The 14,540-nt window shown below is 52.3% G+C and overlaps 1 long non-coding RNA gene across 1 annotated transcript; it reads left to right on the top strand.

Moving 5' to 3' along the window:
- The first annotated feature begins 3,439 nt into the window (after nt 1-3,439).
- Nucleotides 3,440-6,648, top strand: LOC147581389 (uncharacterized). The gene is made up of 2 exons (XR_015251742.1): nt 3,440-4,549; nt 4,655-6,648. It is a non-coding gene; the product is annotated as an uncharacterized LOC147581389 (long non-coding RNA).
- The last annotated feature ends 7,892 nt before the right edge of the window (nt 6,649-14,540 follow it).

Here is a 14,540-nt window from a genome sequence, read left to right on the forward strand (position 1 = left end):
GGTTTTGGTGCAGACAGCAAGCCAGGGGCTGGAAAACAGAGTTGTTAGGTGACAAAACATCTCCCAGTAAAAAGGAGCCATAACTGAAGTCAACTGATAAATATATTTGAAGTTGTGAGAGAAAGGTTGATATCCATAATGTATGAAGAGATTTAACAAACTGGCTAGCTAAAGACAAACCACCCAACAGAAGCAAAGGATGCAGGACGGAACCGCGATTGATGGCAAAGGCGGATCCAGATGATACCGCTAAGACTCAGAACGCACTAATTAAAGCAACGTGAGATGTCAGCCCACATATATCGGTTGGAACCACTGCCAGGAGTCCGCACAGACCCCAGAGGGTCTCAGTGGCGAGTACGAAAGGGTGCAGGCAGAGCGACGAGCGGAGAACACGTCTCTCTTTGGGGTGCGTCTGCCTCGATGACGCGGAAGGCAGGCTTGCCGGTTGAAGGGTGTGGTTTCTGGGGCTGTGTGCCCACTGCAGAAATGCCCGTTGACTTGGGAACACGAAGACACAGCAGGATTCCACAGTGTGGTTCTCTCTTCTAGACAATGATGCACCCTGTACGTGCCATTGCCTACACACACGTGTGCATGTGCACGTATGCATGGAATTGTTTGTGACTCACGGGAACAAGCAAAAGCCTGTGCTGACGATCTGGGGTGCAAGTGAGGCTCGGGGAGAGCCACCGGAAGTCAAACACAGGCTTTCTGAGAAAGGACTGTGGCCATGATAAAGCCTCCACATGTGATACTATCCCGTTTCCGTAAACGTGTGTGTGTGTGTGTGTGTGTGTACAGATGCATAAGTGATGGTCGTCAGTGTAGTAATTGTACTTGCCATAGGATTATGGGCTTCTGGTGATTTTCCTTCTTTTTTGTGCCTTAAAACTCTGTTAGAATTTTTACATAAAAAATTGTTTGAGATTATTTACCCAGGAAAAGTGCAATATGGCCATTTTACTGTCAGGAAAAACAGACACACACAGGTGATGTTTGTAAGGTGCTGGCTCGTGCCCGCAGTGGGAAGGCAGTGACCTGTGTGTGACCATGGGCTCAGCCGGGTGGACAGTCACGGAAGGTGCTGTCCGCGGCGGGGCTCACCGTCAGCAGGGGCGAGACCACGTCTCAGGAGGCTTATCCTGAGTCACTCCAGAACAACATGTGACAAGCCCAGGACCTTGTTCCTACGTGGGACGCCTCTGATCCGGTGGCATGTTACCCTTCTGGTTTAGGACAGGCAGGGGACCCTGAGGCTTTCCCGCCCTCCTGGGCCTTGAGAAAACCTGCTCTTAATGGGAGAGTGTTTCCCTTGGTGTGACCGCGGGCCGGCAGACTTTCAGATGACTGCTGCACTTTACCAGGAACTCTTACATCACAAAACAGGGGAGAGGCTGCTACATTTTATTGGGACTTTCTGGGTGCTGTCAATTTTCAAAATCCCGTTTTCTATATATTATTAACTTATTAATTACCAGTGGGCTCAGCGGAACAAGGAAATGCATCCATGTTCTGGAGGCAACACTGCGGGATACTCCTTTGTAGGCCTGAGGCACATTGCTGCCACCATCAAGGGCACGCAGCGTCTGGTCCTGATCGATGTTCCAGGCACACGTGGCAAAGGGTCTCCTGGCTGAGCAGCGGGCTTCTGCCTTGCTGGCAAGCGGGTGGTGTGTGTCTGCTTGTGCGTGAGTGAACTGGCTCAGAGAGGCCAGAGAGCACGTCTAAAGATGCACAGCTCAGGCGGGTAGGAGCAGGGACCAGGCTGCAACTCTTCTGAGCAAATATCTAAGCAGGAATAGACTGCCTTTCGGTGAAATTAACCAAAAAGCTTTGGTCTGAGCTCATGTCCACCTGTGGCCGCACCTGTGGCTGCGGATGGTATAGACAACGTGTATTTTGGACCCAGAGCTCTCCCTTCCTTCCTGGCCCCTCCATCCTTTCCTTCTGTGGTCAGATGTTAACTCCAGCTAACTCTTGTTTCCCCGCTGCCCGCTGCAGACAGCCTGGTCTCGTGAACACAGCCTGGCAGCCACGGCTCCAGCCACGTGGCAGCGCTGTGAGCGTGGTCATGAGCTTTCCGCAGCCTGGCGCTGGGCGCGTAGGCCGACAAAGTCGCGCCCGTCCTGAAATCCCCGCACTGCCGCCTTCTCCTCCCGCCGCGCATGTGAGCATTTACGCCGAGTTTGGAGCGCGGCCACGGTCTGTTCCCCAGGAGTCAGCAAGGTCAGCCCCTGTGAAGTCAAGATAAAGCCGCGTGCCCCCTACAAAGCGGGGACCGCAGATAAAAAGCAAAAGCTGAAAGATAATGGGTTTGCCTGACATTGTTGGGCCTGTGAGTCATAACAAGACTTTACAAGATGCAGGAAGTCCAGGAATTGGCAACTTCCCCCTTGTCCATTATCCCTTTTAGAAGCTCAGGGTGTAGCCTTCTTGAAATTATAATAGGGACCAGTGCTTAACTCATGACAGCCACCTCCTCTCGACTACTTTTCAGAATGAACAGGAAAGAAAATTTTCAAAAAACATGAAACGAAAAGGCATAAAACCTTGGAGTTAAAGCCCATCTCCCTCGACAGATGGCGGTGAATGACATGAACGATGTCCGCTCCCCCTGAGATGGCTTGCGCTTCGCGGGCTGGTCACATGGGGTCATCGCCACCCTGCCCCACGTAACACACGCTGCTTGTCTCAACAAGCCGGGTCGTGTCCTTGAGGCTCCAGATCTAGAAAGCTGTGGTCAAGATCAGTCTTTGAAACAAAATAAAAAGGGAAAGATCAACAGCCGATACGGAGCAAGAGGGGATGGAGGGGGGCTGTAGGTGTGCGCATCTGTGTGAGTGAGCGTGTGTGCACATGTGTGTGCACGTGTGTGCACACATGTGCATGCGCGCACATGTGTGTGCACATACGTGTACACATGTGTCTGCATGTGTGCGTGTGTGTATGCACAGTATGTGTGTGCATGTGTGCATACATGCCCATGTGTGTGAGTGTGCACGTGCACATGTGTGTGCATGTGTGTAAACGTGTGCATATGTGTGCAGGTGTGCACGTGTGTATGTGCGCGTGTGTGCATGTGTACACGTGTGCATGTGTGCGCGCGTGTGCATATGTGTGTGTGCACGTGAGCGCATGTGAACGTGTGCACACGTGTGTGCATATATGTGTGCGCGCACACGCACGTATGTGTACACACGTGACATGTACGCACGTGTGCTCGTGTGCATGCATGCGCACACACTGCGTACATGTGCATGTTCATGTGCACACACGTGTTCATGCATGTGCACGTGTGTATGTGCACACGTGTGTTCAGTGTGCATGTGCGTGCACATGTGTGCATGCGTGCATGTGTGTGCATGTGCACATGTGCGCTCGTGTGTGCAATGTGTATGTATGCATGCGTATGTGCATGTACACGTGTGCATACTTGTGCATGTGTGCTCATGCGTGAGTGCACATGTGTGCATGCGTATGTGTGTGTGCACTCCTGAGATGTGGATGACATGCAAACCTCTCCTTCCTGAGCCAGCAGGTGGTCCTGGCTTGTGGGTCAGGGCAGGAGAGACAGGTGTCAGTGGCTGGCAGGCCTGAGCGCACCCTGCCACGCGCTCCCACAGGTAAAATCCTGAGGTCACATTGCCATGTGGGGCTCAGACTCAGGTTGATACGAGGCAGTGTGGAGCTGCGAGCCTGAACACATTTTTGCAGAATAGACGTCCGGTGCCTGGTGATAACTGCTTGCAATCTGCCGTGTGTGAGGTGGTTCTGCACGCGTCTCCTGCATCCCCTCCAGCATGCGAGGCAGGAGGGCAGGAGGCCCGGCTGTTTGGCAGGAGGGCAGGACTGTCACGGTGCAAATGCCGTGGGCTTCTGCGGGAAACCCACTGCGGTGTGCCCTCTGTGTGACTAAACCCGCTGGTCCCATGGGGCGGCGTCTACTTGACCAGGCTGTTGGGAGGGTTCTGGAAGATTCTGTGGTCAGAGTCTGACCCTTGATGATCGCTAGCTCCTGTCACCCCGCCAGCAAGTGTCAGAGTGATGGCCCAGACACTCATGCCCGTGTTTCCTGGACATTCCACCGGAACAAGCGCTGAGAAAGGAGCCGTGGGCTCAGTGGACGCAGACATGTCCTTTACAGGTGGCCCAGAGGGAGGGACAGGGAGGCAGACGCAGTTACAGCTGTGAGTCATGGTGATGACGCACTGTACCAGGAGCCGTCGGAGGCAGAAGGGGGTCTAGCACCACGTCGGCGTCTCAGAGATTACGCTCACTCTGAGACCTGGAGAGAAAGTGGCCTCGACAGCTGGAGAAACGTCGAGGGCTGGAGAAGGTTCTGGATGCCAGCGGGTGTGTGTGTGAGGCCTGGAGAGCGAGAGGTCAGTGCAGGTGTGTGTGGGTGTGCAGGCATGTGTGTGCACGTGCAGGTGTATGTGCGTGTGCATGTGTGTGCAGACATGTGTGCACACGTAGGCATGTGTGCACGTGTAGGTGGATACGCAGGTGCAAGTGTGTGCAGGTGTGTGTGCGTGAGTGTAGGCATGTGTGCATGTGCAAGTGTATGTTGTCTGCGCGTGTGTGTGCAGGTGCACGTGTGTGCAGGCGTATGTGCACGTGAAGGTGTGTGTGCGTGTGTGTGCCTGCACAGTCAAGTGCACGTGTGTGCATGTATGTGCACATGTGCACGCGTGCGTGTGGGGTGCTGTGATCTGTAAGTAGTGTCCTCCGTGGCTGGAGCACCCCTCCACCTTGGGAAAAAACCTCCAAGGGACACAGGCTATTTTCGTTCCTTCTGTGTAACGCTTGGCACATCACAGGTGTAGAATATGTATTTCCGGTGTACGATGTACGGACGTGTTCAGGGATTGTGTACCTAGGTGTAATCTGGAGTCCCAAGTGGTATGTTGCTAAAAGCACTAGATGTTTTCCTCAACACCTGTTGGCCAACTGGCTCTGCCTTTGGAAGGGCACAAAGGTCTGTGGACACAGAACCGTGGCTGCAGTTTCTCCACACAACCCCACGTGGCTGCTTCCTCGGCCGTCACAGCTTGCCAGTGTGGGGGTGTGTCTGTGGGCGTGCACCCCCTTTCTCTCCTCCTGCTAAACTCTAGGCTTGTCGTCTCGAGACCTCCGTTCTCACCCTCTTCCTCCCGTAGCAACGGCTTCTGGAAGGCAGGCAAGCCCAGTGTTGGCTGTTTTGAACTGAATTGCATCATTTCAGGGTTAGGAGGAGAATGACCTTGGGATTTTTTCATTGTAAGTTTGGCTTTGGGAATTAAACACTGAATACAAGGCCAACATTCTTGTTCTTGCCGTTGGAATTCCCCAGTTACGAAGATGAGATTAAGTGCCAGCAAAATACTTCGAAACATCATTTGTATCTTTTTTGGTGCATGAGATGCAGAAAAGGAACCTTTTTGACATAAGGTCAAAGAAGAATGTCACAACATGTGGGCAGACCTGGAAGTGGATCCTTCCGGTAAGAGCTTAGCCCAGCATGGATTGAAGGAAACTTCTTTACTCGTTTCCTATCAGTTACTCTGTTTCCAGTTTTTGTTACCAGAACTTTCATCAAAAACCCTCGTTCTGGCCCACGGGAGGCCACCTGTGCGGACAGACACAGAAGACCTCCACCAATCACCTGAGCGTTCCTCATGACCCCTGATGGTGAATGCCACGTGCGAGGGTTTGCCGCCACGTACTCGTGACTTTGAGCCAGCCGGCCTCCGTGTGGTGTTTGGGAGTGTGCACCTGTGCTCAGGTGTGTCCAGCAGTGAACGCTGTGAACCAGGCTTGTGGTAAGTGGCGGCTGGCTGGTTGCAGGTTACGTGGTTTTTGTGTCCCAAACAGGTGCCGTGCAGGACCTTCTCTTCCTCATCCCCAAAGGCCCAGCTCCGTGCCTCACACGTGGGAGGTGTACTCATTAACACAGGGGCTCCTGGTGTGGGAGGACCTGCTCTCATCATGGGAGCACCGTGTGTCACATGCATTTGGGCATTTAGTGAACGTGCGTTCAGGGCATGAGTGTGCAAAGAAAGGCACTCTCGGCCTGCACTTGCACACGTGCTCTACAGACAGAACACGACGTGGGGCGCGATCTCTGTGGTCGTGCAAGTTTCAAGTAGGGGAATTGTGAGGTGGGAAACTGAAGGCACAAGGTGGCCCCAACGGCCTGCACTTCCTCCAGACCCCGGGAAGAGGCTCCCACCGCAAGGTCGGGGCAGAGCTCTCGGAGGAGAGCATCTGATTTCCTGGATCCTGGGTCCTCCAGCCAGGACTTCCTCCTGCAGGGTCGAATGTACGAAACCGTGAAAGACTCCCTCTCCTGGGAATGCTCCCTCGAAACCAAAGGGAAGGGGGAACACCTGGAAGGCTGGGAGGCCCGCTTGTTGCTGACGGATGCCGATGTGCCGTCGCACTGCAAGTCTGCAGACCCGGGCCTGTGAGTCTGGGCAGCTGAGACCAGAGGGGAATTCATCACTGCTTAAAGGTGGGCGTTCATGCCAACTAGACTGGGTGCGGTGGCCGTTTCTCAGTAGGTACTAGTGTTGACTCACACACTGTACCCCTGAAATTAACCTGTTATATGTCAGTTATACCTCAAATGAAAATGAGCCAATAAAAGCACAAGTAAATCCAAAAGACGGGACTTTTGTAAATCCCTGTTTCATGGTGACAGATGTGACTGAAGCTGGGCAGATCCCACGTTTACATTTCCTGGCCTCGCTCGGGCCACGGTAAAACAAGGCACACGTTTCCCTGTGAGGCCCAGATTGGGAGTCCAGCTGGGGAATCTGCGTGAAGTACTTAGCAGGGTCTCTGGCGGCCCTTGAGCACAGGGGCAGGAAGCAGCACCATGGGCTTCCCAGCTGGGCACCCAAAAGCCTCCGTGGGAACTGCCGAAAGGGACCCCGAAGCACAACCCTGCACGGTGGCTGGCAGTGACAGCTGGCACCCGGCCCCGCAGTCGCATGCCAGCACTGCTGGGACACGCCCCAGCATCTCTCAGACGAGCCCTGCAAGGGAGGGGCGAGGGTCCGGCCCGTGAGGTCAGACACGCGGGTCTGGGGAGGTGTTGGAACCCGAGGGCCCCCACGGGCCTCCACACACTGCTGCCGGAAAGTGCTCTCGGCCCAGTGGCCGTGGCAGGGAAGCGGTGGCCGGGCCGGCTGAGTGGGCCCATCGTGGGCAGCCATGGTGGCGGGGGGAGGGAGGGAGAGGCGAAGGAGGGGAGGTTCAGCCCGAGCCCAGGAAGTTTGTTTTACGGCTAGTTTTTACACAGTTGTTTAATCTGTTACCGAGGGTCATCGGTCAGGCGGCCGCCCCTCTCCTGCAGTGCCCGTTCCCAGCAAAGGCTGCCTGGGAAGGAGGAAGAGAGCACTTTCCAGAGACTCAGCAAAGAGGAAGTGCCCTGGACACATGGCCTAAGAGCACTCCCAGGACGCGGGCGTTCACCCAGCAAGGTGTTGGGGTCAGGAGATTGCTCTTGCCCTTGGGTCTGCATCACGGGCTGAAGCCCCAGAGAGACCCCGGGGTGGCCTCTAGTGAGGCCCGGTCACCCGCAGTGGCTGGGATTCCATTCTGATCAGTCAACACGGGGAGGGTGGGGAGCCGCTTCTCTGCAGGGGCTGGGGTGTGAGGAGGGAAGGGGGGGAAACCGCTTCTCCAACACGATGAGGGGGTCTCCAGGTGGTCTTTGGCTTAACGGGTCAGTTTAAGTTTTAAGGAAACTCCACACACGTCGTCTAGCCGTTTCTCTGAAAACATAAAAGCTTATTTGCAAAACTTTAAGACAGGGTCAGTACTTTTTCTGTTGTTATTGGAACCTCACATGGTTTTCCACGCACAGACCACTTCAGCAACGCCTCGGCTAGGGCTCCAGCTTCTGTGTTATTAAAGTGGACTGAGGACACAGGATGCTCGTGGAACAGCCTGGGCCCAGAATCCCACTGCTTATGGATGCCCCTCCACACCTGATCTGACAGTTTTTTACACACTCGCTTTTATTAAAAAATTAAAAATTTTTTAAATGTTTATTTATTTTTGAGAGAGAGAGAGACAGAGTGTGAGTGGGAGAGGGGCAGAGAGAGAGGGAGACACAGAATATGAAGCAGGCTCCAGGCTCTGAGCTGTCAGCACAGAATCCGATGCGGGGCTCAAACCCAAGAGCCGTGAAATCGTGACCTGAGCTGAAGTCGGATGCTCAACTGACTAAGCCACCCAGGTGCCCCTACACACTTTTTTAAAAAAAGTTTTTTAATGTTTTTTGAGACAGAGAGAGAGCATGAATGGGGGAGGGTCAGAGAGAGAGGGAGACACAGAATCTGAAGCAGGCTCCAGGCAGCTGTCAGCACAGAGCCCGATGTGGGGCTCGAACTTACAGACTGTGAAATCATGACCTGAGCCGAAGTTGGAGGCTCAGCCGACTGAGCCACCCAGGCGCCCCGCCCCTACACACTTTTAAAAGGTATTCTAAATGCATCCATATTAGCTCTCATAGGAACATTTCTTTTTTCTTTTTATGGTCATATAGCAATGTTTTGTGAAAATTGCTAATTAAAAAATATTTAGTACTTCCTGTGCGTCACACATAATAACAAACTTACATAGTTACAACAGGCATAGAGTGGTTTGGGACAAACAAACACACATGACTTTACTTGGGGGGCAGGCACACAGGGGCACTAGAGGATTGCCCATAAGATGTGAGGGTTCCAGAGTATCACCAGCTCTTGGTACGAGGCATAACAGAGGAAGGATTTAAGAAAAGAGTTGGCAAGGGAGACCAACGAAAAGAGTTTAAGTTGAAAAAATAACAACAAAAAAGAAGGGTTTAGGTGTCATCATCACCATCATCATCATCACCATCATCATCATCACCATCACCATCATCATCACCACCACCATCATCATCACCACCATCATCACCATCATCATCACCACCATTCTCACCATCATCATCACCATCAACACCGTCATCATCACCACCATCATCACCATCATCACCATCACCCCCATCATCACCATCACCATCATCATCACCATCACCATCACCATCATCACCATCACCATCACCACCATCATCATCATCATCACCACCATCATCACCATCATCATTGCCACCATTCTCACCATCATCACCATCAACACCATCATCATCACCACCATCATCACCATCATCACCATCACCCCCATCATCACCATCACCATCATCATCACCATCACCATCACCATCATCATCACCATCACCATCACCATCATCATCATCACCATCACCACCACCATCATCATCATCACCACCATCATCACCATCATCACCATCACCCCCATCATCACCATGACCATGACCATGACCATGAATCACTGTCATCATCATCTTCATCATCACTACCATCATCATCACCATCATCACCATCACCACCACCATCATCACATTATCATCATAAAGGCTAAGAGTTTTGAGCATGTAAATTAAGTTTTTTGGGGAGCGCCTGGGTGTCTCAGTCAGTTGAGCGTCTGACTCTTGATTTCAACTCAGGTCATGATTTCACAGTTCATGAGTTCAAGCCCCACGTTGGGCTCTGCACTGACAGTGCATAGCCTGCTTTGGATTCTGTCTCTTCCTTTCTGTCTCTGCCCCTCCCCGACTTGTGTGCGCTCTCCCTCTCTCTCTCTCTCTCTCTCTCTCTCTCTCTCTCTCTCAAGATAAATAAATAAACTTAAAAAAAACTACTTTATAGGTCAGGTTCTGTGTTAAGAACATCACATGCACAATGTCATCCAATCCTCCCACACAAAGATTTTGTATGTTGTTTCCATTTTAGACGCTGGCACTTGAGTTCAGATAGGCCACGTGACTTACCCACGAGTGTATCAGTAGTAGGTGGGGAGTGGGATTGACGCCACACTGTCCTATGTGATACTGTCTTTCTCAAAGTGCTATTGTCACAATCTCACCGTTTGAGGACTGAGTCCCAGGTAAGTTAGGCACCTTGCTGGCTGGTTGCACAGCTGTGAGGTGATGCAGCTGGGATGAAGGGCAGCTTGGTCTGACCACAGCACCCACAGTCTTTCTCCCTGACCTCCTGTCTCATGCAGCTCTCATGAACTCCCTGAAGCACTCGTCTTGCCTCTTAGAGCTCTCATGAGCTCTACTCCTCTCTGGCTCACACCAGCCCAAAGAGGAACAAAGCCTGGACCGGCCTGATGTGGAGATGCCTGGGGTGGTACCAGGGCTCTGGGAAGGGGCTATAGGGACCATGCTAGTGACAGCTGCCGTCAGAGCTAAGTGTGAGTCTGGCTCCGCATAAGGGTAGTTATGCGTATGTCTCACCAAACCATCCATTCCTTTGAGGTAGATTTTTAATTTTATATATGAGAAAGTGAAAGAAAAGCCATCCTATAGCAGGGCTGGGATGCAAACCCAGATGTCTCTGATTTCAACGCCTGTGCTCTCAGCTTCCGGTTCTGCATTTTTAACCCGCTGGTAAGTACCACCACTGGGTCCTCTAGAGGCCAGGCCTCCTGTTTGGAAACATCCTCATGGAAGGGGGGAAGCAGGACTGCATCTTGCTGTTAATTTCCCAGTGAGGTGTCTGGGGTAAACCTCGTGTTGCCCTGTGACGTCTGAATTGGGCATTTCTTATATCCGCCATATTGTCTCAGTCAGCAGGAGGACCCTTTGGGTCCTATTTGTCCAACCAAGAATCTGAGATTTGAAGTGAAGACTGAGTCCAGCCCGGATTTTGGGATCCTTATCTGGGAACTGACACCCCGTTCCCTGATCCTTATAGCTGCTGCTGTCTGCCATTTGGCAAGGAGACAACAGGTCACTCAGAGCTTTGCTGTCACTGCCCTCCAGACACACACTATTTCCCACTAATCGCCTCTCCCATTGCCTGCCCGTGGTCTCCACAAAACTCTCCCTGCAGCCTGACAGAACCATGCCTGACCTGGCGACAGCGAGCCACTTAACACACACCCCTCAGAGCCAATCCCGCCCTGTCCTGGCTTCCTCCTCCCCCACACGCCCACGTACTTTCACGTGCATGTATCACCTCTTGCACACAGCCACTCACACATCCACACAACGGCACTCATTCACACATACGCAATCGTATCATACCCACTCACCACATACGCTCATGCACACAAATACACAGATGCCCACGCACATACATGCACACACGTACGCACACCCCTAGAGGGAAAGCGGTGCGTCTTAGCCATATCCCCCAGTGGTAGACTCAATGCCAGGCATATCACAGGTGCTTAGGAAGTCATTGTTTAGCCAAAATGGCTGAAGTCCTGAGATTGTATTAAACATTTATAAAGTTAGATTTCCCATTAGTATCTTTCAAAATACTGTCTTTGTGAAGTGTCAGTTGTTTGGCCCAGCGATGGACAAAACGCTTTTGGAATTCAGGAAGGGCGTGATTGCTATACGTGCTGGGCTAGCTCTCGATGGTTGCCTCACCAAGTCACAAATGTAGGCTGAAAAAGCCACGTCATTGTCTTATAGGGTCTGTGGGTCAGGAATCTGGTCCCGGCTCAGCTGGGCCACCTGCGGGGCTGCCGTCGAGGGCTGGGCTCTCCTCTGGCAGCTACTCGGGCTCTTGGCAGGATTCAGATGCTTGAGAGATAGCAGACAAGGGCCTCACGCTCTCGCGGTTGTCGGCCACAGGCTGCCTTCAGCGCTTGGCCATCTGGACCTCCCCTCTCAGCTGCTGTGGTTAAAATCGACAGAGAAGAGAATATCTTAGCAGGAAGGACATTACAGGTGTCACAGGGGACTGTCACATTCAAGGAGATTGTGTCCAAGAGAGCCAGAGCGGATGACCTTTGATTCCCCACCCTACATAGCCTGGTACCAGGAAGGAATTCAGGAATGATGCCAGATGTGCTTCTGTGAGCTGGCTGCTTCCCACTGGCTGGGTGACTTTAGATGAGGTCAGTGGCCTTACTGCCCTTAACCCTGAAATCAGGACAGTGACACCTGGTTTGGGGTTGAAGCCACGTCTAGGCTGGAGTCCCCATCTTCAGTGGGGTGGGTGGTCCCAGGATATCTTCCTGGCGCCTCTGGGCCTGTCACTGTCCCAGCCCCTGTAGGGGCTGCTGCCCCCTCAGGCACCCTACAGGGACTGAGAGTCAAGGGGTGACCTCCATCGGTCACCTGCTGTATGCTCAGTGGTGATAGCTGTCACAGGCTCTGCGAGGGCTTTGGTGACCTGAAGCCGCCTCCTTGGTTCTCTCACAGGGCATCTTGTTTATTTAGCAGACACTTAACTCATCAAAGGTGTGACTTCTATTTTTTAATTAACTCATTTTTGTGTCCATTTTTTTTTTAAGGTTTTACTTATTGAAGTAATCTCTAGGCCCAACATGGGTCTTGAACTCGCAACCCTGAGATCAAGAGTCCCGCGCTGTCCTCACTGAGCTGGTCAGGCACCCCAAGAGTGTGACTTTTAAAACAATTTTCTTAAACTTGTAAGTGTGACTTTTAAAACAATTTTCTTAAACTTGTAAGTGTGACTTACACATTTTATTTATAAATATAGTAATTTCACATTAGGATTAAAAGTGCTCTTTTTCTCTGGTTAATACTTAGCTCTACATTTTGAAGATAAAGTTCAAATAAGTGTTCTATAGCAGTTGACTGAGTACATTTCTCCAGATGCTACATTCCAGACCATCACAAGTTTGACATATCTGATTTTCTTGGGTACTTCAACCACCTTATAAGAAAAACTTAAAAATCTCACAAAATATTCCTAATTAAACCATATTTGTGATCTGCTTGGTTTAGTAAAGCTGATTCTTTAAACTGGAGGTTTTCAAGTACAGTACTATTGTTTTGGGTGGGTGACAGTCTGCAGGGGGGGGTCTGTCTATCGGGGGCCATTTGTCTGTCATGGGATGTTCAGCAGCATCCCCAGCCTCCACCCTTAGATGCCAGTAACACTCCGGGTTGTAACAATAGGAAATGTCTCCAGACATCACCAAAAGTTCTGCCTTAAACATTTAAACACGATTAAAATCTATTAGTTAACCCCAAGTATTTTCTTAAAATCACAAGTTTACTACTTCAAATGCTTTTAACAATCAAAATATCAACCCCCTATGATTGCAAAGTTTTGCTGCTGCTCATCCAGGCAGGGAGACTGAGGTCGTGATGCTCTGTATCTGGGCTCCATCCGGCTGGGGTCCTGCCGACCAGCGGCGGCTGGTGGCGTCCCCTGTAACCGAGGACCTTCGCGGGCTTCTGGTCAGTCTCGGGTGTGATGGGAATTCAGGGTAGAGGTGAGAGATCAAGCTGAGACGGGACGGCCCTGGGCTCCTGTGGGGACGACCACGCCCCTGATGGCCCCAGGGCTGTGTGTGCCTATCGCCTGGGCCGACCCCATCCAGAGTCCTGTTTTCTCCTTAGTCCTCTCACCGCCCATTTGACCTGACAGGTTTTCAACCTTCTGAGCCACATTTGTGCTGCCGGGTCCACAACATCCCAGGAGAACGTCCCCGAAACCCCTCGTCATGACCCCTTGCTCCTTCTGGTGCCATTGGGGGTGGGTGACTCTGCATGGCTCCACGTGGCCCGGCTGTTTTCCCTGTAGTGTCACGTTGGCCACCTGCTGGAGGCGGCCCTCTCCAGCTGGACGCCTGCTCTCCACCCCAGTCCCCTGGAGGCCTCTTTCCTTCTGGGACAACATGCTATTCTAGGCACAGACACTCTCGGGAGCCTGGTGGCTTTAGGGGACGCCAGAGGAGAGGCTCACGTCTGAGATCCGGGCCCACGTGGCTTGTCTTGAGTGAGGACTCATGCAAGGCATCTCCGGTGTAAACCAAATCAGATACCTTACTTCTTCTCAGATCATGTGTTTATTCCGATATTTTACTTTGAGCCCAACTGTACCACCTTTCTTCATAAAAAACTGTTCCAGTGCAAGATACTTTATGCCAATTCCCTCCCTTGTGAAGTACGAGCTTCCCTGCAACGTTCTTTTTACTCCAGTTGGCATCGAGTGTAGATTACGCTGTCGCCTGGCTTCTCTGTCATAGTTAGACCGTCACTGACCATCACTCCAGAGCCGCCTTGTCCCAGGCCCCTCGTGACGGCGGCCTCTCTCCCCTCTGCTGCAGGTCTGGGATTCACAGAGCAACGGCACACGTGCTTGCTGGAATCAAGCCTGGTGTGCGGGGCTCCAGGCAGGGAGGGGGCGGGGGAGGAGCCACGGAATCCAGGGTCGCTCCTCGCCCGTTGCTGGGGTCCACGTCCAGCAGCAACAACCTGGTCCCATTCCAGCAGCCTGAGCTTAGCTCCTCAAGTCCTGATCTTCTACCGTGACCAAAACCAGAGTCCCTGCCCCCAGACCCTGCATTTCCCGTGTGAATCTGCAGAAGCCAGCAAGACAAGAGGAAGCAAGTGCCCAGCTCTGTAGCAATGCAGACCCACTGGTCTTGGGGAGCTTTACACTGATGACCGTGGCTGTCCGTGGGACATGCGCCCCATCAGGGCCACAGCAACGGCCAGAAGAGCC

Source organism: Puma concolor, chromosome B2, assembly GCF_028749965.1.
Source record: "Puma concolor isolate L17-30 chromosome B2, mPumCon1.1.hap2, whole genome shotgun sequence".
Taxonomy (NCBI): Eukaryota; Metazoa; Chordata; class Mammalia; order Carnivora; family Felidae; genus Puma; species Puma concolor.